This window comes from Perognathus longimembris, chromosome 1 (genome assembly GCF_023159225.1).
Source record: "Perognathus longimembris pacificus isolate PPM17 chromosome 1, ASM2315922v1, whole genome shotgun sequence".
NCBI classification, from domain to species: Eukaryota; Metazoa; Chordata; class Mammalia; order Rodentia; family Heteromyidae; genus Perognathus; species Perognathus longimembris.
In genome coordinates this window covers 127662863-127690218 of record NC_063161.1, presented here as the reverse complement: position 1 = coordinate 127690218, position 27356 = coordinate 127662863, and positions in this window count along the sequence as shown.

Sequence of the window (27356 nt, the reverse complement as noted above, 5' to 3'; positions counted from 1 at the left end):
TCTAAATACTTTTACTTTTATCAATATCAATTAATTCATTTCTTTAGTAAATTATGAGTGATTCTAACCAAAGGTCAGATTGGGCTTTTATATGAATTGTTCATACATTTTTGATTATCCAAACTTTTTGTTTGGAATATACATTGTTTTAATTCAGAAAATCTTTGAATAGCTAATAAATGAAGGCAGAAACATTGGATTAAATGATCACAATGCACCGCACCATGGAGAGAAGTGTGTTCCTAGGAGGATCTCGGTAAGGCACTACACATTACAGTGTATGCAGCTTAAGATGTGAAGGAATTTGCATCTTTTGATTGGGGTAGTTATTTGGCTAAGATATCAGTGAATTTATAACATGGAAAAACATATTTGCAGCTATTTTTCATTCACTCCATTTGGGAGAACTAGGTAGAAAATGACAATAGAAATGCCATTTTAAAATAGTTCAATGAGTCAAGTGACAGTGGCTCACCTGTAGTCCTAGGAGGCTAAGATTTGAGGATGCCGGTTTAAAGCCAGCCTGGGCAGGAAAGTACTCTTATCTCCAATTAATCACCAGGAAATTGAAAGTGGTGCTGTGGCTCAAGTGGTAGAGTGCTAGCCTTGAGATGAAGAGCTTAGGGACAATGCCCTGGTGCATAGTTCAAGCCTCATAACCCACCAAAAAAAAAAAGGTAGTTCAATTTTTTATTAACTGTATTTCTTTCAAGTATTTCATTATTATAAGATTCTCACTCCTGCTATAGACTTCCTGGAAGATGGTGGAGGAGCAGCCGAGCCCTAGCTAAGCTCCTTCTGACATTCCAGTTTTACCATTCCAGAGAAACTTTTACTCCTATAAAGAGAGTCCAAGAAAGTTATAGAAGCATAAGGATTCTGGCCAGAAAGAAAAAATTGACTTTGCTGGCCTGAAAACACAGATTTGAGCTCCAGGCAGTGTCTGACCCCACTCCGGCACCAGCCACAGCACAGTGCCCGGCACTCCACACACCTAAAGCACATAGTGGTGACCAGGAAGAAATCCTCCAGATGGCGACAGAGAGATGTGGATCACAGGCTGAGCACAGATGGGCCGAAATTTCAGAGAAAGAATGAGTACCCCACGAAAGACATTCTCACTGGTGCCCACAGAGCAGCATCTAGAAGGTAGCCCTTCCCCCACTGCCAGAGCAAAGCACCATCTTTGACTCTGGCATAGACCCGGTTAGACCAGACTGGAACTAAAGTGGGCCAGGAGAAAGCGAGGACAAAGGGGCCATCTTTGAAAAGGGCAAAAGTAACTGAACTGTGAGAGCCAGCTCCACCCAGGAGAAGGTTCCTCTGCACAGGCGGGAGGTTCATTCCCAGGCCATGGCTCACAGACTCAGGTAAACTCAGCAAGAAGTGCCCTACCCCACCCCCGCCCACCCTGCCCTGCCTTGTTGACACCAAGGATACTGACTCAGCCGCCAGAATTTCTAAAATCAAACCAAAAGTGGTGAGCAGCTACTGGCAGCATGGAACAAACAGATAGGAGAGTAAACAGTTCCCGAGACAGATGAAAGACCCCATTACAGAGGATGCTCAGTTCCTACCAACAAACTGAGTTGAATTTCACAGCCCACTCCACCCAGGAGAAGGCCCACCTGCCCAAGAGGGACAGAGGATACCCAAGTCCTACCTGCAAGCCCTGCAAACCACAGAGCCCCAGGACTTAACTAATAGGGGAGGAGAGTAAGAGCAGATCCACCCCCTACAAATTGAAAGCAAGTCAAACCAGCCAAGCAGCAGGAAAGTAGACTGTAGGCCATCGCAATGAAACCAGAGACTGGAAAGAGTCTACTCAAATGTGGAAGACTCTGTTTTTTAAACATTTTTTAAACTTTTATTTTTCATTTTTGATTTGTCATTTGTTTTTAGTTTTTGTTTATTTGTTTTGTTTTTTTGTTATATATTTTTTTGTTTTGTGTGTTTATTTTCCTGTATTTTTTTTTGTTTCTCTGTTCACCTTTTTTCTTTCTTTAGTTTATTTGTTTTGTTTTTGTTGCCAGTCCTGGGGCATGAACTCAGGACCTGAGCACTGCCCCTGGCTTCTTTTTGCTCAAGGTTAGCACTCTACCTCTTGAGCCACAGTGCCACTTCTGACTTTTTTCTATATATGTGGTGCTGAGGAATTGAACCCAGGGCTTCATGTATATGAGGCGAGCACTTCACCACTAGGCCATATTCCCAGCCCCCAGTTTTTCTTTCTTTAAGAAATTACTTTCTTTAAAATTACTTTCCTTTTCTATTGACTCTCCATTGTCTATAATTTTAACCTTGTTCTTTCTACCCATTCTACTCTTCTCCACTTCACTGAAACTAAACAAAAATCATCATACCCCATTCATTTTACTCCATTCTCTTCACTACCCCTAATTTACCCTTCTAAATTTACTTCTAGGACCTCCAGACTCTATTGACCTCTGGTTATTGTTAGACTAGATAGAGGGTATCCCTGTTCATTCCGAGTGAGTCAAGGGGTTCAAAGAGAAATCACACCAGTCCAAGAAGAATTAAATGTAAGAACAAAATTGCTCATATTGTTATAACAGTAAACAAGTAACTACTGAATACAGGGCTCAGGGTTGGTTGTTATATTAAAATTGTGTTCTTTGGGGACAACAAATCTGCTTTTATATACAAAAAAAGAGAGGGAAGGTATGTGTATATGATTATGAACTTCTAAGATTTATACAACAGTTCTTGGTAAGGTCTGCTTTGGATCTTAAACGGTGCTCACAGATGCATGTAGATTGACATTTCCAATCCCAATGGGCAGAAGAAACATAAGAAAGATGGCAAGCCTGGGAATCTCATCTCCCACTCTAAAAAAGCAGGAAGCAGAGCAATCAATCAAAGACCTAGAAGAGAACACCCAAAATGCTCTACAAACTCTACTGATAAAAATGTTAAATGAAAAGTTTGAATATCTTCAGACAACTATTCTAGAGAGTGAGGAGGTGAACCAAATATTAATACATCATTCTGCCCATATATTAATAGAGCATTTCGTAAACTCCATAAATAGAAAGATAAATGAACTTCAAGAGGCCAACGAAAAGATAGCTACCCAGCTAAAAGATTTGAGAGACAGCACTCAACCAAATTAATGAAGTAAAGAAGTCCATACAGGACCTAAGAGAAAATTATAGCAAAGACATGGAAGCCTTAAAGAAAGACCAGTCAGAAGGAAGGGAGATTCAAAATCAAGTAGCTAGCCTACAGACCAGATTAGATGAAGCATAGGACCGAATATCAGAAACTGAAGATTCCCTAGAATCTATGGAGAAAGAACAAAAACAATACAAAACCAATCCAATCAGCAAAACAGATCACTCCAGGAGCTTCAAGATACAATCAGGAAGCCAAAATTAAGGCTAATAGGTATTGAAGAAAACATAAAGAAGTCAATAGAATAGGCAACTTATTTAACAGAATATTAACTGAGAACTTCCCAAATATCCAGAAGGATAGGTGTATCCAGATACAAGAAGCACTTAGAACCCCAAACTGACCAGACCAGAATAGGACATCCCACAGACACATTGTGATCAAAACAGGATCAATAGAGACCAAGGAAAGAATCCTTAAAGCTACTGGGGAGAAGAAAATAATCACATATAAAAGAAAACCAATCAGAATTACCCCAGACCTCTCAGCAGAGACCATGAAAGCATGGAGAGCCTGGAATTTGGTATGCCACACCCTAAAGAAAAATAACTATCAAGAATACTGTACCCAGCTAAACTCTCATTCATAGCTGAAGGTCAAATAAAAGTCTCCCACAGTAAGGAAGAACTGAAACAATATATCTCCACAAAACCATCATTACCGAAAATCTTCAAAGATGTAGTACACATGGAAAATAATCAAGATCATAATACAGACAAAGAAATAAACCCTAAATAGAAAACCAGAATATTAGATCAAGAAGACAGCTTTTAAAAAGAATAGCTATAATGAAAGGAACAAACAATCATCTGTCAATCCTTACTCTCAACGTTAATGGACTTAATTTTCCAATTAAACGACATAGGCTCATAAGTTGGATCAAAAATCCAGATCCATCTTTCTGCTGCCTCCAAGAGACACATCTATCCAGCAAAAGAAAACATCTTCTAAAAGTGAAAGGCTGGAATAAAATCTACCAAGCAAATAGCTCCCATAAGCAGGCTGGAGTTGCAATCCTAGTATCAGATAAAATTGACTTTAAAATAAAAACAGTAAGAAAAAACAAAGAAGGTTATAAATAAAGGTTATAAGAAAAAGAAGGTTAGGATATAACCATCCTAAATATCTACACCCCAAATACAGGAGCACACAACTTCATCAAACAAACACTATTGACTCCAAAAACACTCATAGATCCAATCACACTGATAGTTGGAGACTGTAACATTCCACTGTCACCTTCTGGACAGATCAACATGCCAAAAACCCAGGAAAGAAACCTCAGAACTAAAGCACTGCATAGACCAACTAGACTAAACCGACATCTACAGAATATTCCATGAAGCAACAACACCAGAATACACATTCTTTTCAGCAGCACATGAAACATTATCCAAAATAGATCACATCTTAGGGCACAAAGAAAATCTGTACAAATTCAGAAGTACTTAAATCATTCCCTGCATTCTCTCAGACCACAATGGAATATAATTAGAGTTCAACTCAAACAGCCACCACAGAAAATCATACAATTCATGGAGACTAAACTAGACATTGCTTAACCACCAGTGGGTCATTGAAGAAATTAGAACACAAATTCAAATGTTTATGGAATTAAACCACGATGAGAACACAAAGTAGCAGCTCCTTTGGGACACAGCAAAGGCAGTACTCAGAGGAATATTTATATTCTCTGAGTGCCTACATCAACAAACTGGGGAAACAGCAATTCAACAACTTAAGGAAGCACCTTAAGCTCCTTGAAAGAGAACAACAAGCCAAACCCCAAGCCAATAGGTGGAAGCAAATAATTAAAATAAAATAAGAATTGAATGACTTAGAGTAAAAAAAGAAAATCAAAAGAATCAACAAAATAAAGAGTTGATTCTTTGAAGAAATCAACAAGATAGACAGACCTCTAGCAAATCTGACAAGAAAACAAAGGCAGCACACCCAAGTAAACAAGATCAAAGATGAAACAGGTAACATCACCACAAAAACAACCAAAATTCAGAACACAATAAAAGACTATTTTGCAAAACTTTATGCCAATAAATTTGAGAACCCAGAAGAAATGGATGATTTCCTAGCAAAAATTTATCAGCAAAGCAACACCTTTTGCAATAGCCTCAATAAACATAAAATACCTAGGAATAACCTTTACCAAAGAAGTGAAAGACTTCTATGATGAGAACTTTGAAAACATGAAATCAAGGCAGAACAAAGGAAATGGAAAACCCTCAAGGGTTGAGAGGATTCAGAGGATTAATATTGTCAAAAAGGCAGTATTGCCAACGGCTATCTACAAATCAATGCAATACCCATTAATATCCCAACACCATTTTTAATGAAATAGAGGAAGCAATTCAGAAATTTATATGGAACAATAAAAGACCATAAATAGCAAAAACAATCCTAAGTAGAAAGAACAGTGCTGGTGTTATTACAATACCAAACTTCAATCTGTATTACAAAGCTGTAGTTATAAAAACAGCTTGGTATTGGCACAAGAACAGGCCTGAGGATCAATGGAACAAAACTGAAGACCAAGAAACAAACCCTCAGAACTATTCCTACAATCTTTGATAAAGGAGCTTAAAAAATAGGATGGAAGAAAAATAGACTCTTTAACAAATGGTGCTGGCAAAACTGGTTCAACACATGCAACAAACTAACACTAGATCCTTATATATCACCCTGCACCAAAATCAAATCCAAATGGATCAAAGACCTCAAAATAAAAACAGATACCCTGAAAACTCAAGAAGGAGTAGAAGAAACACTTGGACTCCTTGGCACAAGACTAAATTTCCTTAACAAAGGCTCAGAAATGCAAAAAATCAAAGAATGGTAGGGCAAATGGGACTGCATCAAACTGCAGAGCTAATGCGGGGCAAAGGACATAGCTTGCAATATAAACAGATAGCTCACGGATTGGGAAAAGATCTTTTTTTTTTCTTTATTGTCAAAATGTGACACAGAGGGGTTACAGGTTCATATGAAAGTTAGTGAGTACATTTCTCGTTCTATTTGTTACTTCCTCCCTCATTTCCCCCCTCCCCCCTCCCCTTTCTCTCTACCCCCCAAGAGTTGTGCAGTTGATTTACACCAAATGGTTTCTAAGTGTTGCTTTTTGAATGGTTTGTCTTTTTGTTCTTTGTCTCTCAATTTTGGTGTTCCCTCTCCCTTCTCCAGTTCTATTACCCATATCGGACAATATCCAAGGTACTCTGATGAAGTACAGTGGTAGCAAGGGTACAACCACAGGAAGGAACTACAAGAGAAACAAAACTAGACAAATCATTCAGTCAAACAAGCAGACAAGGAAAAAGAGAATAAATGTAGTACAAGTTCACATAGTATGTTGAGAATAATTACAACAGTGGTATAACTCTTGTTTCCGTAACGTGGAGTTCATTCACTTGGCAACTTCTTATGTGGTGATATGGGTGTAATTATTGGGGTATTTTGGTCCTCTACCATGACTAGCCTATTCCTGTACTAGCTATTCCCTATGAGGGAAACCATAGGGTTCATGTTTCTTTGGGTCTGGCTCACTTCACTTAGTAAAATTTTTTCCAAGTCCTTCCATTTCCTTACGAATGGGGCAGTGTCATCCTTTCTGATGGAGGTATAGAATTCCATTGTGTATATGTACATTTTCATGACCCATTCATCTATTGATGGGCATCTGGGTTTTATCAATGGCAAGTTGTACTGTGATGAACATAGTTGTGCTGGTGGGGTTAGTGTGGTCTTGCTTGTAGCCTTTTGGGTGATGCCCAAAAGTGGGGCTGCTGTGTCATAGGGGAGCTCTACGTTTAGCCTTCTTAGGCACCTCCACACTGCTTTCCAGATGAGTTGGACAAGTTTTCATTCCCACCAACAATGTAGTAGGGTTCCCATTGGGCCACATTCTCCCCAGCATTTGTTATTATTAGATTTCCTGATAAGAGATATTCTTACTGGGGTGAGGTGTACTCTTGGTGTTTTTTTTTTTTATTTGCACTTCTTTTATGGCCAGTGACGTAGAGCACTTATTCATGTGACTCTTGGCCATTCTCATTTCCTCTTCAGAGAAGTCTCTTTTTAGGAAATAGAAAAACCTCCCATGCTCCTAGATTGGGAGTATTAACATCATGAAAATGGCAATATTACCAAAAGCTATCTATAAATACAATGCAATACCTATCAATATCCCAACAACATTCTTCAATGAAATAGAGGAAGCAATTCAGAAATTCATATGGAACAATAAAAAAAAACCCAAAGCAAAAACAATCCTAAGTAGAAAGTACAGTGCAGGCAGAATATCAATAGCAAACTGTAAATTCTACTACAAAGCTATAGTAATAAAAACAGCTTGGTACTGGCACAAGAACAGGCCTGAGGACCAATGGATCAGAACTAAAGACCCAGAAATGAACCCACAGACCTATGGCTACCTAATCTTTGATAAAGGAGCTAAAGGATGAAAGAAAAACAGCCTCTTCAACAAATGGAGTTGGCAAAACTGGGTCAACACCTGTAACAAACTAAAACTAGACCCCTATCTATTACCCTGCACCAAAATCAACTCCAAATGGATCAAAGACCTGGAAATAAAATCAGACTCCCTGAAAACTACAAGAAGAAATAGAAGAAACTCTAGGACTCCTTGTCACTGGAAGAATATTCCTCAGCAAAGACCCAGAAATCCAACAAATCAATGTAAGCTGGACAAGTAGGACTATATCAAACTGCAGAGGTTCTGCGGGGTAAAGGATATAGGTTCCAAGATAAATAGAAAGCCCACAGATTGGCAAAGGACGTTTACCAGCCATATAATGGACAAAGGCTGATACCTAAAATATACACAGAACTAAAAAAGTTAAATTCCTCCAAAACAAACATTAAAGAACAGACAGCCCCCTCAACAAATGGGAAAAGATCTATACCAGCCACACAACAGACAAAGACCTCCTATTTAAATATACACAGAACTCAAAAAATTTAATTCCTCCAAAACAAATCATCAAAGAACCAACAGACCCCTCAAAAATGGGCTAAAGACCTAAAAAGAGACTTCTCTGAAGAAGAAATGAGAATGGCCAAAACTGGTCATAAAAGAAATGCAAATCAAAGCAACTTTGAGATTCCACCTCACCACAGTAAGAATGTCCATTCACAGGAAAAATAACAACAAGGGGTGCTGGAGAGGATATGGTCAAAAGAGAACCCTACTATATTGTTGGTGGGAATGTAAACATGTTCTACTACTCTGGAAAGTGGTATGGAGGTTACTCAGAAGGCTAAACATAGAGCTGCCCTATGACACAGCAGCCCCACTTTTGGGCATCTACTCAAAAGATTACAAACAAGACCACTCTAAAGCCACCAGCACAACAATATTCATCGCAGCACAATTTGTCATTGCTAAAATATGGAACAAACCCAGATGCCCATCAGTGGACGAATGGATCAGGAAAATGTGGTACATATACACAATGGAATTTTATGTCTCTATCAGAAAGATTGCATTTCCCCATTCATAAGGAAATGGAAGGATTTGGAAAGAATTATACTAAGTGAAGTGAGCCAGACCCAAAGAAACATGGATTTTATGGTTTCCCTCATAGGGAATAATTAGCACAGGTTTAGGTTAGTCACAGCAGAGGATCACAAGAGCCCAATAGCTATGCCCTTATGAACACATAAGATGTTGCTAAGTGAAATGAACTCCATGTTATGGAGACGACTGTTATATAACTGTTGTAATCACTTTCAACATGCCATATGAAACCGTAGCTTCTGTTGTTAATGATCCTGTCGTATCTACTTCCCGTGGTTGTCCCTGCACTATCACTGTATCTCATCTGAGTACCCTGGATACTCTAAATACTGGTATTAGACCTAGGGAAGTGAGGGCTGGGGATATGGCCTAGTGGCAAGAGTGCCTGCCTCAGATACATGATACATGGGTTTGATTCCCCAGCACCACATATACAGAAATGGCCAGAAGTGGCACTGTGGCTCAAGTGGCAGAGTGCTAGCATTGAGCAAAAAAAAGAAGCCAGGGACAGTGCTCAGGCCCTGAGTCCAAGCCCCAGGACTGGCCAAAAAAAAAAAAAAAAAAAGAACTAGGGAAGTGAAAGGGAATATCAAAATCGAGAGACAATGGATAAAAAGGCAAATGACTCCAAAAGCAATATTTGCAAAACCATTTGGTGTAAACCAACTGAACAACTCATGGTGTGTGGGAGGATGATTTCTCTGACCAGTGGGGTACTTAGCCTTGGCACAGATATTCTGATGCCTTATCAGTAAACTAATGGGCCAATGGGGAAACATCTCCATTAAAGAGTCTCCTGTGTTTGTTGGCCAAAGGAAGCCACTTTATCATGAAGCTCTCCTCCCCTGAATAGAGAGTCCCTGGGGAGACTTGTTTGCCCAGCTCCTCAGGGGAAGTGTCTGCATAGTAGGTAAGAAATCCTAGTACCAAGATAGTTATCATATGGATGCAGTAGCTAGAGGATAATTGTAACTTTGCCTTGATCCTTTGTTGTAGTGGTAAGTACAGCCATGCCTTGATATGTATATATCCTTCTGTTTGATATCTACTCTTGAAGTTGTAAACTGATATCTTATGATCCTATTTCTGAAACGGTATAAAAACCGGGCCCTCCTAAAATAAAGTGTGCCTTGGATCACTCACCTCTTCATCCTCTGTGTCCTTACTTTCAGCTGCAGTTACCCGGGTCCAACAATGGGGGAGAGGAAAAGGGAAAGGGAGAGGGGCAATGAGAGAGGAGGTAACAAATAGTACAAGAAATGTATCTATGGCCTTACATATGAAAGTGTAATCCCTCTGTACATCACTGTGACAACAAATAAGAAATTTTTTTAAAAAATACCCCCCAAAAGATATTTGCTCCTTCATAAAGACCTACCTACTTTGGTTTATAACTAGTTCTATTACCACCTGATGGAAAGCTAGTTTCTCTATAAATCTCTATGATTCACTCTTTCAATTGCAAGTGTGTATTCAAAATCATGTTATTATTGAGGTTTTCACATGTCCATACTTCGAACTAACTTGACATCAATGCCAAGATGGTACTCTCACCCTTCCTCTCTGTCTTATGATTGATAATACTGAATTTTGCACATGCTTATTATGTTCAATATGCACAATTTTTCTCCTTTTCATAAATTATGCACTACCCAAATCAGAAATGTCTGTCTTTTTCTTCAAGTTCCTGAGTATGTAGCAATAGAATTTTTCTCACCCAAAGCACTTAATATACAGAGAGGGATTAAAAGTCTGAATGCATTGTGAATGAGAATTTCATGACATGCTTTAATGGAAGATATCACATCAATACTTTAAATAAGGAAAATAATTGTGCTCTAGTATTAATCTCAGTTTTTCACACCTCAGATACTTTGCTTTTAATAAGGCTGTGTTTAATACATGTTTATGAGGTGATTAAATGGGCAATTAGATAAGATTTCATTTTAAAATTCTGAAGTTATTGTTATTTTCAATCCTGAATGATCTCACAAGTAAAACCTTCTAACTTCAAAAATATAAACCGTATTTTTGGTAGCGAAACACTAAATTTCAAAAACACCTCTTCCCTCAATCAAGTCCTATTATTTTACCTGGAACACATACATTTATTTGACTTTAGTGTAATGAAAGCTAAGGAAGACATTAAATAAATAACGAGCCTACATAAAATAAGATATCAGGTGCTAAGTGGTAAGAAGAATGTAAATCATGGTAAAGGATGAGGAGCTATCAATGGAGTATGACATGGTAGTAAGGACTTAGATCAGATATTAGGAATATAAGTACTATAGAGTTAAATTTACAATCTCCAAACTTTTTTTGCTGCAACTAAAATACTAAGACGAAATAGTTTTGTTTTAGAAGGTTAAGCTTTCATATAATATCAAATGTAATGAAAATACATTTACTTAAAACACTGGAGATAAAAACAACAACACTCAGTGGTGCTAAAGGCAGCTTTTGTAGCTTGGAAAGCACACACTAACCATCATTCTGTGAAACTTATTATTGCTAGTAGATATATGCAGAGATCCTTAAGCTATTTAAAGCCATCTGTAGATTATTAGAAAATTCAGGCTCCTTTCTTTTTTTTTTTTTTGGCCAGTCCTGGGCCTTGGACTCAGGGCCTGAGCACTGCCCCTGGCTTCTTCCCACTCAAGGCTAGCACTCTGCCACTTGAGCCACAGCACCGCTTCTGGCCGTTTTCTGTATATGAAGTGCTGGGGAATCGAACCTAGGGCCTCGTGTATCCGAGGCAGGCACTCTTGCCACTAGGCTATATCCCCAGCCCTCAGGGTCCTTTCTTAAAGAGTAGTAGATTTTACAAGGTCACTAAAATACTAAGACATTCGCAGTCAGCTAATGTTGCCTGATGCTGACTTCTAGACTTCCAAATGAGCATGGTTGAGAAATTCTCCACATCAGGTCTTTTATTCAAATGAGAAGCATCATATCACCAAGCAACGTGCTTGAGAAACCTTTTCATTACATTGGCAAAATTCAGTTCTACTAGTGTCCTACACTAAGGTATAAAACCGGGATATGTTTTTATCACTCATAAATGAACATATTTCCTCACTCAGTTTTCAGAAGTTGCTCCATATTGTGTGGGTATTTTTTCCTCTGATCCTGTTTTTTAAAATTAAATCACTTCTACTTATTTCTTTGTTTTTTTAACTGATTTATTTTACATTTGAATAAGTCAAGTTAAGCTAAGTGATTCTTCTCTGTGGACTGACTTCTTGAATCAACCAGAAATGTTCATCCCCTTTACCTTGGGGAAAACACTTCTGATTGGTGATGAATTCATATCAAAACCTGGGTATTTATATTCTTTGAAGGTTTTTTGGCAGGTTTTTTTTTTTTTCAGATTGTTCACAGAATTGAATATATGTGTTCTCAGGTTTTTGCCTGTTGTAAATACCGAGTTGCCTGTTTCCCAAAAGTGTTTATTGAAATATGTTCAGTAACACCATAAATAAGCAAAGGAAATGGGAACAACGTAACCTCAATTTTCACAAAATTTAAGGGAGACCAATAACACTGCTCATCTCATTCAAAAGGAGAGAGAAGAAAACAAAAATGAAAATAGGAGAGAATTGTGCTCATCTATTGCCAACATTCATGCAATTCATCCAGGGCAGCTTCAAGACTCCAACCCAGGGGTATGGCTTCAGAGGCTCAAATTCAGGATCTTACATTTTACAGTGTTCAAACTTGGTCATGATTAGGTGCTTTACCTAGAAAGCTGTTTTCCTTCTGAAAGCAAAATTGGAAATCCGAGACAAATACTCCCCATTTGCCATAAGTCTGATATAACATTATGCATCAGTTTCATTATATGTATACTTTGAGTTTATATCATGATTAAGATCAATAGAAGGTAGTATGGCTAAGGCTGGGTTCATAAACAGATTGTTTGAGATATCTCAGACTTCTTTTCATCTTGGGAAGTGATTGAGTGACATCACTTTTTTGTGGGGCATCTACAAATCTCATGGTGTGTTTTTTTTTGTTCATAGCATGAGAGAACAGGCTAATTATGTATTTCCCCCTCATTCCTCTCCCTCTATATTTCACTCTCTAATCACTTCTTGTTATTTAATTAAGTAATTATATTACTCAGTTGGCATTAAGTGGATATCTGTATTAGCCATAGCATTAGAAAGAAAAGTGCATATTCCTTAGAAGTTCACATTTTTGTGGGGGAAGAAATATCTGTAAACAAATAATTATAGATTTGATTTTTAACTGCTCTTATAAGTACATGAAAATATAGGCCATTTAAAAGCACCTACAGGTGAAATATTTATATAATCCTTATTTTTTTCAATTTTTTTGATATCTTTTATTCCTTCAATTCTGCAGTCATTATTGGATGTCTTCTTGCCTTTGGGTCTTCTTGCCTTTGGGAATTGCTTCTTCTTCTTCTTCTTTTTTTTTTTTTTTTTTTTTACTAATTTCTTTTCTTTATTGTCAAAGGGAAATACGAGGGGTTACAGTTTCATATGTTAGACAGTGAGTACATTTCTTATCCAACTTGTTACTTACTCCCTCATTTTCCACCAGCCTCCCCCCTCCACCATCCCCTCCCCCCATGAGTTGTACAGTTCTTTACACAAAATGGTTTTGTAAGTATTGCTTTTGGGATGGTTTGTCTTTTTATCCTTTTTCAATTTTGGTATTCCCTTTCCCTACCCTAGTTCTAATACATGTATATATAGTATCCAGGGTACTAAGAACAGATATAGTGATAGCAAGGGTAAAACCACCAAAAGGAAATATGAGCAAGAAAACAAAAGAAAGGTACTGTTTCACATGGCATGTTGAAAAAATTACAATAATGATATGCCACTTGTTTCCATAATGTCGAGGTCATTTCACTTAGCATCATCTTATGTGTTCATACAGGTATAGCTGTTTGGCTATTGTGATCTGCTATGACTAACATAAGCACACACTAATTATTCCCTATAAGGGAAACCATAGAGTCCATGTTCCTTTGGGTCTGGCTCACTTCACTTAATATGATTTTTTTTCAAGTCCTTCCATTTCCTTTTCAATGGGGCAGTGTCATTCTTTCTGATAGAAGCATAGAATTCCATTCTGTATATGTACCACATTTTCCTGGTCCACTACTGAGAGACATCTGGGTTTGTTCCATATTTTAGCAATGACAAATTGTGCTGCGATGAATATTGTTGTGCTGGTGGCTTTAGTGTGTTCTTGTTTGTAATTTTTTGGGTAGATGTCCAAAAGTGGGGCTACTGTGTCATAGGGGAGCTCTATGTTTAGCCTTCTGAGTAATCTCCATACTGCTTTCCAGAGTAGTTGAACGTGTTTACATTCCCACCAACAATGTAGTAGGGTTCTCTTTTGGACACATCCCCTCCAGAATCCCTTTTTGTTAGTTTTCCTGATAATGGACATTCTTACTGGGGTGAGGTGGAATCTCAATGTTGTTTTGATTTGCATTTCTTTTTTTTCATATTGCAAAACATACAGCATTTATTCATATACAGACAAAAAGGCACAATTCTATTAAATAGTTCAACAAAAAAATACCGTTTTCCTCAACTAGCTTTATATATACTTTCAAAAAGTGGGTAGAAATAAGTACAGGACTGGACCATGTAATATAAAATAGTCATCTCTTTATAGACTTTGTTTAATTCTGATTTGTAATTCTTCATGCACCTCTTTTATTTTTTTCAATTCAGTTGAATGGACTCCAAGCTAGGCACATAGTGAAAAATCCTCTGTACAAGGTTACAAATGTAATGACAAGTTTTTCCATTTTAAAATAATTAAGATTAGTACACAACACATAAAAACTTCATTTAAGTCCTGTGTTTATAACCTAACAAATGACATTCCAGGCAACTTTACTAAAGTTTTAACTATCCTACACTTTGACAAATTACATTGATCACAATCAAAGATATTTCTTGGTTAGGATGCACAAGTAAATATTAAAAAACAACACAAAAACACAGCAAATGGTTCCAATGCTAACTGGATGCAGTGGTAGCTGGGCTGTCGCTGGCCGTCCACCATGCACAGAGTCCCAGCCACAAAGCCATCCATCACCACTGCTGAGAAACTGCACGCTCAACCATTTGCATCTCAGAGCAGGACCATAAAATATGAAGATTGTTTGTTTTTGTGTTTTTTTTCCATTTGTTTTTTTGGTTCAGATTTGCATTCCTTTTATGGCCAGTGATGTAGGGCACTTTTTCATGTGTTTCTTGGCCATTCTCATTTCTTCTTCAGAGAAGTCTCTTTTTAGATCTTTAGCCCATTTGTTGAGGGGGCTGTTGGTTCTTTGATTATTTGTTTTGGAGGAATTTAACTTTTTGAGTTCTGTGTATATTTTAGATATGAGGCCTTTGTCTGTTGTATGGCCAGTAAAGATCTTCTCCCAATCTGTGGGCTTTTTGTTTATCTTGCATGCTATGTCCTTTGTCCTCTGTAGTTTGATGCAGTCCCATTTGTCCAACTTTTCTTTGATTTGTTATGTTTCTGGGACTTTGTTAAGGAAGTTTCATACTGTGCTAAGGAGCCCAAGTATTTCTCCTATTCCTTCTTATAGTGTTTTCTGGTTATCTGTTTTTACTTCGAGGCATTTGATCCTTTGGAATTGATATTTGTACAGAGTGATATATAAAGATCTAGTTTTAGTTTGTTACAGATGTTCTTTTGCCAGCACCATTTTTTGAAGAGGCTTTCTTTCTTCCATCCTAATTTTTAGCTCTTTTATCAAAGATTAAGTAGCTATAGTTTTGCGGGTTCATTTCTGGATATTTATTGCAGTTCCATTGGTCCTCAGGCCTGTTCTTGTGCCAATACCAAGCTGTTTGTATTACTGTAGCTTTGTGATACAGCTTGAAGAAAAATACTCAGAGGGTATTATGTTGGAAATGAATTTTCCAATTTGCAAGAGGGAAAGTGGGAGAAAATGAGGGAGGGGGTTAACAGTGTTTGACAGGAAATGTACTCATTACCTTCCTTATGTAACTGTAACCCCCTCTGTATATCACTTTTACAATAAAATAAATAAGTGGTTACAAATAATCACGATATAGCATATCTGCTCCAAAGCGGCTCAGCATGTTTGAAATTTGGTTCATATCATTTTCATGATGGCATAGGCTACACTACCTTCTTTAGTTTATATTGGTTTTACTAGGTTATTAGGAAAAACAATATGTGAATAAGATATATAAAAGAAATAGTATATTTGCAAAAATAAAATACCCAGAGACCTGCAATAACTAGGAGACTTGGTCTTTGGGCTTGGAATTCAAGAACTAAGAAGAACCAGGGAAGAGAAAGAGCTTGAGAGAAACAAAGTCACCTTGTTATTTCCTTGAAAATCTGGTATGCGTATAAGGTCAGTACATCTGTTGCTGAAGTAGAAAGGAGAATATTTTTACCTCTCCAAACAACATGACCATCAGCTTACCAGTGTGTAAATAAGAAAATACCAGTACTTTGTAAACTCAAGAATTAAAAAAAAACCTATTTTTTTCATGTTTGTGGGAAGATTATTTATGTTAGAGGGCATAGGAAATATCATCAACACAATAAAAAGACGAACTTACTGAGGTTATATAGAGCATAAGGATCCATGGCCTTAACACATTTAGTGCTTTATAAAACAGAAAACTGGCACTTTAACAAATACGCAAAAGAGGGAAACAAGTCAAAATACAGACATTAAAGTAAATGCTTTTTATTAAAAGGGAATATTTTGAAGCATTCACGTAGGGCTGTGCTGGCTTTTTCAGGGTTTGCTTTTCTGTTGAAAAGGATTTTGAAAACAGCAACAAAAGGAACACGAATGTATGTGTTTGTTTGTAGCTTAAGTCCAGCATCCCAGTACACTATTTAAGAACAACGAAGATTTTAATTAGCTACTGTTTGATACTGTGGTGGCTACAACAGCAGAGAAATGGCAGGAGAATTAATATGCAACAGCTTTCATGTTGCCTGTGGAAACATGAGGGGATTCGGGCTAAATTTCCGTGGTAGCCTCAGGCTTTCACTGTACAGGAAAAGAGAAAGGGGAAAAAACTGCTTCTAAGCTTGAATGCATAAAGGTCAAGTTTGAAATTCAAGTGGACAAGAGCTTGATTTCAATACAGGATGCTGTCTCACTGACTTTGTTAAACCAATTATTTTACTCAGTTCTGTCTGAAACCCTGCAAAACTTGAAGTCCATCTTTGATTTAATTTTTTTTCCATGAATGGTTCTATACTAATGCATTCTTTCTCATTTGGGGGAATCAGTTCTTTTTTGTGTGTGATTTTACTCTTGTTCCCTTCTCAACTTTTACTCTTTTCAATATTAAGCTACTTTAAAGGTCATTAAAATATAGAAAACTGAATTAAAAATAAGCTAAAGATTTTTCTGAATTATCATACTTAGGGAAATAAAGCACTATTGAAATTGAGAAGACAGGTAGGAGAGAATAGATGGAAGAGGGTAGAAGAATGGAAGGGATGCCTGTGGTCATGATGCATTGTACACATAAATGTACAAGCTACATGGAGATCCCATTGTACAAATTCTGGAAGCTAATAATAGAAACAGGAAATATAAAATAATCCAAATACAAAAAAGGAGGAAATGTTGAAACAATCTTCTGATAATATCGTGCACTTTTCTCTATTTCTTTGATGGTTATCTTAATAAAGTATTTCAAAAATTCGTACACATAAAGGCTGAATTGGGAAGTCTGAATTGGAAAGAGAGCCTTATGCCTTCTATTCTTAAGGACCCCCACAGATTCTGTTGTCTTCCTTTTTTTTTTGTTGTTGTTTATATACATGGCTTGGCAGTCTCACAGATTAATTAAAACATTACATCATGCTTGTATGGTTTACTTTTCCAAATATATTTTACTTTTTGAGCTGGGTGCTAATAGCTCATGTCTATAATTCTACATAGATACTCAGATATCTGAGGACCATAGTTCAAAGCCAGCCCCCACAAGAAAGTTTGTGAGACTCTTATATCCAATTAACCAACAGAAAGCCTGAAGTAGAGCTATGACTCAAGTTGTAAAATGCTATCCTTGAGCCAAAAAGCTCAATGACAGTGTCCAGGCACTGCATTTAGTCCCTACAACTGGCACACATGTGAAAACAAATTATTACTTCTTTAAAACATTTGTATTAGTATAAATTAAGGTAGGAAAAATATTTTATTGTGATATTTAGGCCATGCAATAGATTTCACTTTTATCAAACCCTCTATAGGCCCTCATTATTCCTTCCCTTTAAACCATTTTAGTGTATTTCACTATGCTATATTTTTGCATATGCCCATATATATCCGTGTGTTTGTGTGTGTTGTGTGTGTATAATATACTCTTATAACAGGAGTTCTGTTTTGTAAAAAAAATACATTTCAGTTACATGGTCAAAATTCAGCATTTTGATTGCATTATTTGGTCTCCTATCATAAAAAGGGAGACAGAAATCAAAATCTCCAAGTAGCTTGCTTGCTCTCTAAAAGAAAATCAAATTCCTGAGCTGCTAAAGCCCCAGCAAATACCCGTGCAATAGTGTGTGTCCTCAGTTCATTATTTTTTTATAGCGTCTACCAGGTCCTTGGCGTGCCAGAAGCTAAAGAATGGTTTCCTATTTACATTTTCTTCCTGGGCTTGAAGGAATGGGCTGGAAAATCACAACCACCACAATGAGAAAGATGATTTTAATATGTTTGTAACTTCTTCCTAAGACATTCTTTGAGATGTCTCTTCCCATGATACTTTCAATGGCATTTTCCAGTGAGAATCATGTGCACATTATCTCAGGGGATTGGAAGCCTTAAAAAGGACACAGCCATATCTCCCAGCCAGGCAGTTAAAAGCATCTACTGAGCAACTGAATGAATGATAGATTTCGGCTTTGTTTCTGACCTATCTCTCAGCTTCCCTATATTTACATAGCTGAACACAGAGAGAGGCTGTGCTGTCAAAAAGCATTTCTTTTGTCCAATATGTCAATGGTGGGAGGAAAGAAAACTTTCACCAAATAGCTAGTAAGAGTCCAGAGTCTAGAAAGTGCAGTGAATTTTCAGTTTGCTTTCTTTCTAAAAAACTATTATGTCAATTATGAGACCACTAGATGACTCGGCCCCTTGTTCATTGCTTTTGATTTTACTGTTTTAAATTAAGCACATTGTATTTGCTTAAATGACACTCACATATTTCTATCCCCCCAGGGCCCCCCCCTTCTTTGTCTTGTTATTTTGGAGGTGGAGTTCATTGTTTACTCTCTTCCAGTTTAAATAAACACTTCATTTTAAAAATATAATCCCTATGACTTGTATCTAAAATCTCTTCCTAAACCATGTAAGTAATACTACATCTTATAGTTAACAGGCACTTACAGCAATATTTGATGAATATAAAAACTAATGACCTGGTACCAGTGTCTTACATTTGTAATCCTAACCACTGAGGATGCTGAGATTTAAAGAATAATAGTTTGAAGCTAGCCCTGCACAGATAATTCCAAGGACTACACTTCCATAAATAACCAGCAAAAACATTTTAAAAATCACCATGGATATAGCGATGTAAGACAAACTCTAATTGTTCAAGTGCCTTTGAAACACATGAAACACACACACACACACAGACACACACACACACACACATACACACTGAAGAGAATCCTTATGGTTGTAAATGAGAGGAGAAAGCATTCACTATTCTAGGGTCAGTACCTGGAAACATTTTAACATGACATCTACAATGGAATTGAAAAAAAACAACAACAAACAGTACAAGAAATGTATCCAATGCCCAACGTATGATACTGTAACCTCTCTGTACATCAGTTTGATAATAAAAATTTGAAAAAACAACAACAACAACAACAACAAACTTACCAGTTATGTATATCTATTTCGAAAGAAAAAGAAACAGTATTTTGTCACTGTAAAGAAGAGTATAAATACCCTAAAAATAAATTACTTGTTCATATCCCTTTCCATTTGGTGATATGAGCTCATTTTATTTTGATAAAATGATGATTGATCAATATTGTAGAAATGATCCTGTGTATTAAGGAATAGCTATATACTATTAGATGAAAATAATTCCTTTATCCTATTATTGCCTTCCAATGCACAACACTATTTCACAATATTAGCCCATGTGATTCTCTTAGCATAACTGAGAGAAAAAGTAAGGTCAAGCATGCTATATAAATCTTTGCAGCATTCTATTTTTCCCTCTCAGTCGTGGGGCTTGAATTCCTGGTCCTAGGCTCTGTCCCTGAGATCCTCTGTCTCTTGAGTATCTAGTACAAAAGACATGAGCTATTGGCACCAGCTTCCATCCTCTGAATAGTCATTTTGTCCATATATTTGGCTAAACTATAGGTATAAGCTTTAGATATATAGTATTATTTGCCTTGGTGATGTTACTATTATATTTTAGTTTATGAATAAAATAAGAGAGAAAAAAACATGCTTTTACTTGGAAAGGAAAATTCTGTGCTATGCTTGCTTTGAAAGAAAAAAAAAATCCTAACAATTGGTATACACTGCTCTAACAGAGATTGTGTATTAAACTTAATAGTTACCTTGTTTAAACTTATCAATCATAACACACACATTTCAGTTCTTTGACAGGTGATATATGATTTTTAGGTTCATTAATGGAGAACAATGGGCTAGAGCATCCTGCAGGAATGGCTGGAGGAACAGGAGCAGGCGGCATAATGCTTTGCTACAGATCATATTTGAGTGGTTGAGATTTCACTGCCCTGAAGCAGGTTATATTACAGTCCATTTATTTGTCAGGGTAGGATTTTATTAGCAACCAGTTGCAAGCCTTGCATGCGAATGAATCTTCTCACAGACTGAGCATAAAAGACTAATGGAGTTCAAAATCACACAGCCTTTGAAAGCTTTAGCCCAGGCCCAGTGAGGTGAGGAGGTTGAAATTAATGTTCCATTCTGTCCTGCTCAGATGAAGTTGAAAACAAATACTCGTGTGTGTGTGTGTGTGTGTGTGTGTGTGTGTGTGTATTTATTTCAGTCTGTTGGTATTGAGTATTTGCCCTCTATCTATTTTAGCTTACCCATATGTTGTGTTGATGGTAAATCAAAGTTGCAGCACAGACATGAAAGGAAAATTGTGAGTTTAGTCATTTCAGAACAAAAAAGAACAGTGATGTGTTTAGGCATTTGTTATGAAATATAAAAATTCTATGAAGATACTTACAGCTAACTCAGCCTCTCAGGGCCACTTAAGGGCTGGTCGTGTATTGACTAGATGGTACTCTGATGATATTTTCCTCTATCACCTAGGGTATGGATCTATTGTGTATAATGTTCACATGACATTAACCTCCATGAATGATACATTTCTCAAAACTTATCAAGGAATACATGATTGCATAGATATGAAAAGAAAATAATTAAATCTAGCTCATTAACATGTATGAAATCTCATAATTATCATTTATGTGGTTAGGGTGCTTTTCGTGAAACTTAGCATTTTCTTTTTTATCTAATTTAATTTAATTTTGTGCTCAAGGTGCTCTACAGAGGGGTTACAGTTACATACATAAAGTTGTGAGTACATTTCTTGTCAAACTTGTTACCTCTACTCTCATTTTTCTCCTACCTTCATTCCTCCTCAATCCTCCCCCCCACCCCCTCCCCGTTGTACTATTAATTTCCAACATATTGTCTTGTAAGTATTGCGGTTGCATTGGTTTGCCTTTTGTCCTTTGTCTTAGCATTTTTCAATTGCTATTTTCAGTTTAGGAGATGCGTGGGTTGGATAAGAAGGAGAGATTCTGACCTAAGATGGTAAAAGAGCATTGTTGGTTCTTATGATTTGCTTTCATGGAAGACAACCCACCAATTCTATGTAAAAATTCCCAGTGTATTACCCCAGTGGGTTAGCAATAAGATTGACCTGTAAATGACTGAATATGAGTAACACTGTAGCTCTTTGCATTCTTTTTTTTCAAGTTTCGAAGAACTTTATTTAAAAAAAACCTTTGCATTCTTACACTATCTAGCAATTATTTGTATTTCTCTTTTATGTATCCATTCTTTTCAACTCAATAAGATTTAATCTCAGATTCCCAGGTTTGATTTTCAACTTATACCGCTTGTCTCTGAATTTACATCAGATTCATTCTTTCTCTAACATTTAAATTTTAAAAAAGACTTGTCTATTTCACTTACACTTACTGTAAAGTTCACATTTATATGAAGATGAAATCTGTTCTTGGAAGCTCAGTGTAACTTCAAATTCAATATGACAAATAGAAACTCATAATGATTCCCACTGTATCTGACTTTTGTAGGCAACAATTTTGTAAACTGACAGCAACAGCACTCATCCAGTTACTAAAGTCAAATCTAACAAGGAGTTTGTAAGTAAGTCTCTTTACCTCAATTTCCTTAAGACTCATTTCCTAGTTCTTTAAATCATATGCATCTTGATTTTTCTTTCTCTATATGACTACTTGTAATTTTTTTCTTATTCTGGAACCTCATCACCTCATTGATAGTTTTTATAGAATTTCTGAACAACTTTCTCCACATCCATTGCTGCTTCTGTTCAATCAGTTCATAATAAGCATCAGTTCAGAATAAACATCTGCCTCTCAAAAATAAAATTTTGTCATGCCACTCCATTTTACTTTTCTGTTAATTCTTTTCAATGACTTCTAAATTCTCTTAAAATTCATAAAACTCTAGAAAGCAAAATAGAATATCTCACAACTCATAACATGCTGTAGGAAGCAAAATAGAGTATTTGGCTGTGGTATATCTCTTCAATTCAGTGAATGCTTTACATCCCCTCCCTCCTTTTTGGACCTTTACCTTTGCAATCTTCATAAATGTTGCTTGTCTTATTCTACAATTTAAAAAGAAGTAGGATTTTCTTCTGCCTAAAATCATTTAAATAAGCTGCATATTTTCAAAAGTCTTATCTTCCATTAGCTTTAACTCAATTAAAAGAAGTATTTTAACTTCCTTACATTATTTCTTTGTCCTCATCTCATGATCTTGTTATATGTGTTTGTCTAAGAGTAGTTAGCACAGTTATAATCCCATATATATATATATATATATATATATGGGATATATATGGGATATATATATATATATATATATATATATAAATGTTGAATTCATCCTCAGTACAAGCTTTCCTTGGGTAGGGGAAATATTTGTTTTTGCTCCAGTATTGAAAGAATAAAATTGCTAAAACAATTCTCTAGTTTCATCACAGTTTTAGTAGTTTTCTGTACCCTTCTGTTGGAATCTATTAAGCAAAATTTTATTTCTTGCATAGTTTTATGTTTAATCTCTCTTGTAGTTTGTCAAGGAGCCTTTAATAAGTGGAATTTTAGTTCCCTACTTATCTTATTAACATCTATAAAAATTTATGGGTAGAAGAGAGGATAGAAAACTGGCCATAAACTCATCTTGATTTTATGCAAATTTTTAGGTAGATAAACATGACTTTCACTCATTTACTAAATATCCTTATCAATACAAATCTACAAAATAATTCTTAGCCACCAAATCAAACAGTGATGGGCTGGGTACATTTTCTACAATGAAAGTGGAACAAATATTCCCAACTCAGAAGAAAATAGAGCTAAGTCAAAGATGGCAAGACCTTATTCCTATAATTTTCAAGTAGTCATTCAGTCCACCTGTCTTGTAAGTGGGTTGTGAATATGAGAACAGCAAGGGGTCAAGTACTGTTTATAAATAAACATAAGAATGTAAATTGAAATACTCTTCTCCCCCAAATAACTAGGAATAAGCAATTCTTATTTCAATCTCTTTAGTAAAATTAATATCAACTCTATTATTTTAAGGTTACTGTAAATTCTTTTTTGAAACTTGAATATCAGCATCTTCTTGACATCCTTAATATATATATATATATATGTATTAAGTATAACATTAGATAAATAGAACTGCCATTGCCTATAGTGAATTATATCAACAAACGGTCATAAGCGGTCATGGATATAATATAATTTTTTGACCTTGTCCTGATTCTCACTACTTTGGACATTGATTTCAGACACTAGAGTATGAAGAGTGTCCATTATTAAGAGTGTGCATTATTATGATATGTGTATTTGTATGTAATGGAAATAATTTCAGAGACAAGCACTGTTACAATAAAACCACAGCTATGTTTGGGCAGCAGCAGAAAGTGTGACATAAGTAAATAATTCATGATGTCCGACACTGAAATTTAAGTAAGGCTATCACAGCTTATACGATTGTCCAAATTTATCAATCTACTTCTAGCCAACATCTATCATTCTTAGGCAAAGTTCATACAATTTGGTATCTTACTCTCATAAGTTATAATGAGGCTAGTACTACTTGCCTCATTGTGATGTATCAAGACCATACTTAAGCATTAAACACAGCCATTACCCTATAAGATGTAGATTGAGTAATTATGATTGATTAGCTCATGTCTTCTGCTTTTCTAAAATAATACACTGAGCACAAACATCAGGCCATACATTTTTTCAGTAGACATCATTTTATAAATTAACTGGTAATCAGCAAGGTCGAGTGTGCTTCTTAATGCTTACTATATGCCATAGCTGTTTTTAGAACGCAAACACATTTGACCACAACCTAATTAGCTTTTAAAATATTGGATACACTGTCTTATACAATTGGAAGCTTTGTTGATGATCTAAATTGTTAGAAAACTTTGAAGTGGGAATGCTAAATGAATTACATTAAACCAATCTATTCACAAATGTGTCTTTCCAAGCTTAAATAATAATAACTAATTCATGCATTCAGTCAAAAGTGTTTATATAGGTGACAGCAAGATGAATAATATGTTAGATTGCTCAAGTCAGTGACTCTGATTCTGTGCATAGAAAAACTAGATTGACTGGTGACTTTGGCTACAATATTGTACTCAGTAACTTAGTGAATGTGAGGTATTTAGTAATATTTCACATAAATTAGCATCATTACTGTCTTTATTTGGTTTTATTCTCAATCCTCAATGTATCTAGTATTTTCATTTTAACAATTTGTCAGACTTGTACTTCCAGTTTTATTATATTTGTGATGGTTTGTATTACATATTTATTTAAAATAAAAATATTGTACCCAGATTGGCTAGAAAAGCAATATATATGCACCTCCTGCCTATACATGCACCTGCAAGTTTGCTCTTTCACATTTTATTTTCTTCTCAACTCATTCTTCACTCTTTTTTTTTTTTTTTTTTTGTCAGTGCTGGGGCTTGGGACTCAGGGCCTGAGCACTGTACCAGCCTTCTTTTTGCTCAAGGCTAGCACTCTACCACTTGAGCCACAGTGCTACTTCTGTTTTTTTTTCTATATATGTGGTGCTGAGGACTCAAACCCAGGGCTTCCTGTATGTGAGGCAAGCACTCTACCACTGGGCCATATTCCCAGCCCCTCATTCTTCACTCTTTTATAAGAAGTTTTATGTGTCTGTTACATTTTAGATTTGTTTATGGCATTTGCTCATATATAAATTCATTAGAAGCACAGCATAGCTTCATTATGATCCGATGTTTGGAAAATAAGAATTGATAGGTTTCTGGGAAATGGATCTTGGGATTCTGTGAGAGAGCTCTAGTTAATTCTCTACCTTAACCAGTGATTGGTCAAGAATAATTTTTATCCTAGGAAGACCAGCCTCTTTGTCAGAGGGATGAAGACAGAAATATTTATATCATTGATGGTGAAATTGAATAAGCATCCTCAGCCTCAGAGCCAGATATGAAAATCAGTTTCTTCTCAATGCACATAAACTTTTAATCTTAAAGAATAGTCTATGTGCTACCTTGTCTGAAAAATATCTATTGCATAGGATGATGGAGAGTGAGAAATATCGCTTCACATAATACTTTATTTGGTAATGGATCTGCAAATACCTTTCCATTCATGTTGTGGCAACAGTGACAAAGATGTCCTATTTGCTTTCATAATGTGCTCTCAGAAATTCATAACTGTGTTATTGTTTATTGTTTGGGAAGTGCTGCACCATGGAAAGAGGAAAATCCCAGAACATTAATTATAGTTTGTCTCCTAGAAGGGAATTTAACATCCTACATTCTGGAATCATCTCTAGCTTAGAACAGATACAGAATTCCTAGAAACATCTATTGCTAGAACAGAGACAGAATGTTTATGCCATGAAATTTAACACCAGTCATTTACCCCATCTAACTCATTCTCAGCATATTCATGAGAAATGAAATCAAGCAAAACAAACCAGAGTTTCTATATGGAGAGCCACTAGGTGATTTATTGACAAATATGAGGTTTAATAGATCTGAAGCTTTTAGTTCCCGAGTGTGTAGTACTTCCTGATTTAAGAGTTAAGTAACTTCTATGTGAAGAAGGTGATGCTTACTTCTTGTGTCACTGGCTTTTCTAGAAGAGGCAATTTGAATGCTTGGTCATTTATCATGAATATATTGAAAACATGCCAACTAGGGCCTATGAAAGTTTGCGATTTGAGTATGCTACCGTTATTCTTGAACTAAGCAATAGCCTCCGCAGGTTTAAAATCACTTTTCTATGTAAAGGTTAGTTTCAAAATGTAATTGCATGAAAAGTCCCCATTATTTCAGCTAGTGGAAAATATGTGTGAGGATTTTTTCGTTATAGATTATCCCACGTGGTCAGCAAAGCTACAGAGCTCAAACTTCTCAGTTCAATGAATAATGAATCAAAGTTTATTTTAACTCCAATATTCTCAACACTAAGAGATGAAAATGATTTCAAAGAGAAAATTTACTTTCAGAAGGATGGCATTTGTTTCTGCAAGATATCAACAATTCTTAGGAATTATTGCAGTCACTAATTTAGTGAAAACCGAATCACATATTTTCTTGAGTTTAGCCAACAACCTGAAATGGAATAAAATGATGAAGCTAATATGTAGTAGAGTCATAACTTGTCTTATAGACAGAGGTGTTAAATGCTTAATTCAGTTCTAAATTTACTAAGAAATATTTGAAATATATTTGATATTCACTAGATTATAGCTGATGTGTGGTTGCATTTTTATATAAACATATCTTAAAAACATCACAGGGTGCACCTGATTTCAGATACATCTAAATAAAACAAACAATACCACAAAGGGAGTTGCATGAATTTTGATTTCCCCATGCAGACTAAAGTTTTGTTTTTACTATGCACTGAGTCTAAAATAAAAACGTACATGTCTTAACTAAACAATCATTTGATCGTAAAATTGTTAATGATAATCTAGGCCTTTCATGAGTCACTGCGGTTTTGCTGGTGGAAGGTCTCTTTAATACGGATACTTTCTGCAAGCTAGTGAGGGTAGTGGGTGTTGCTGTTTGGAGTGCCCATGGCCATTTCTTAAAATGGTACAATGGGGGCTGGGAATATGGCCTAGTGCTTGCCTCATATGCATGAAGCCCTGGGTTCTACTCCTCAACACCTCATATACAGAAAAAGCAGGAAGTAGCACTGTGGCTCAAGTGGTAGAGTGCTAGCCTTGAGCAAAAAGAAGCCAGAGACAATGCTCAGGCCCTGAGTTCAAGTCCTA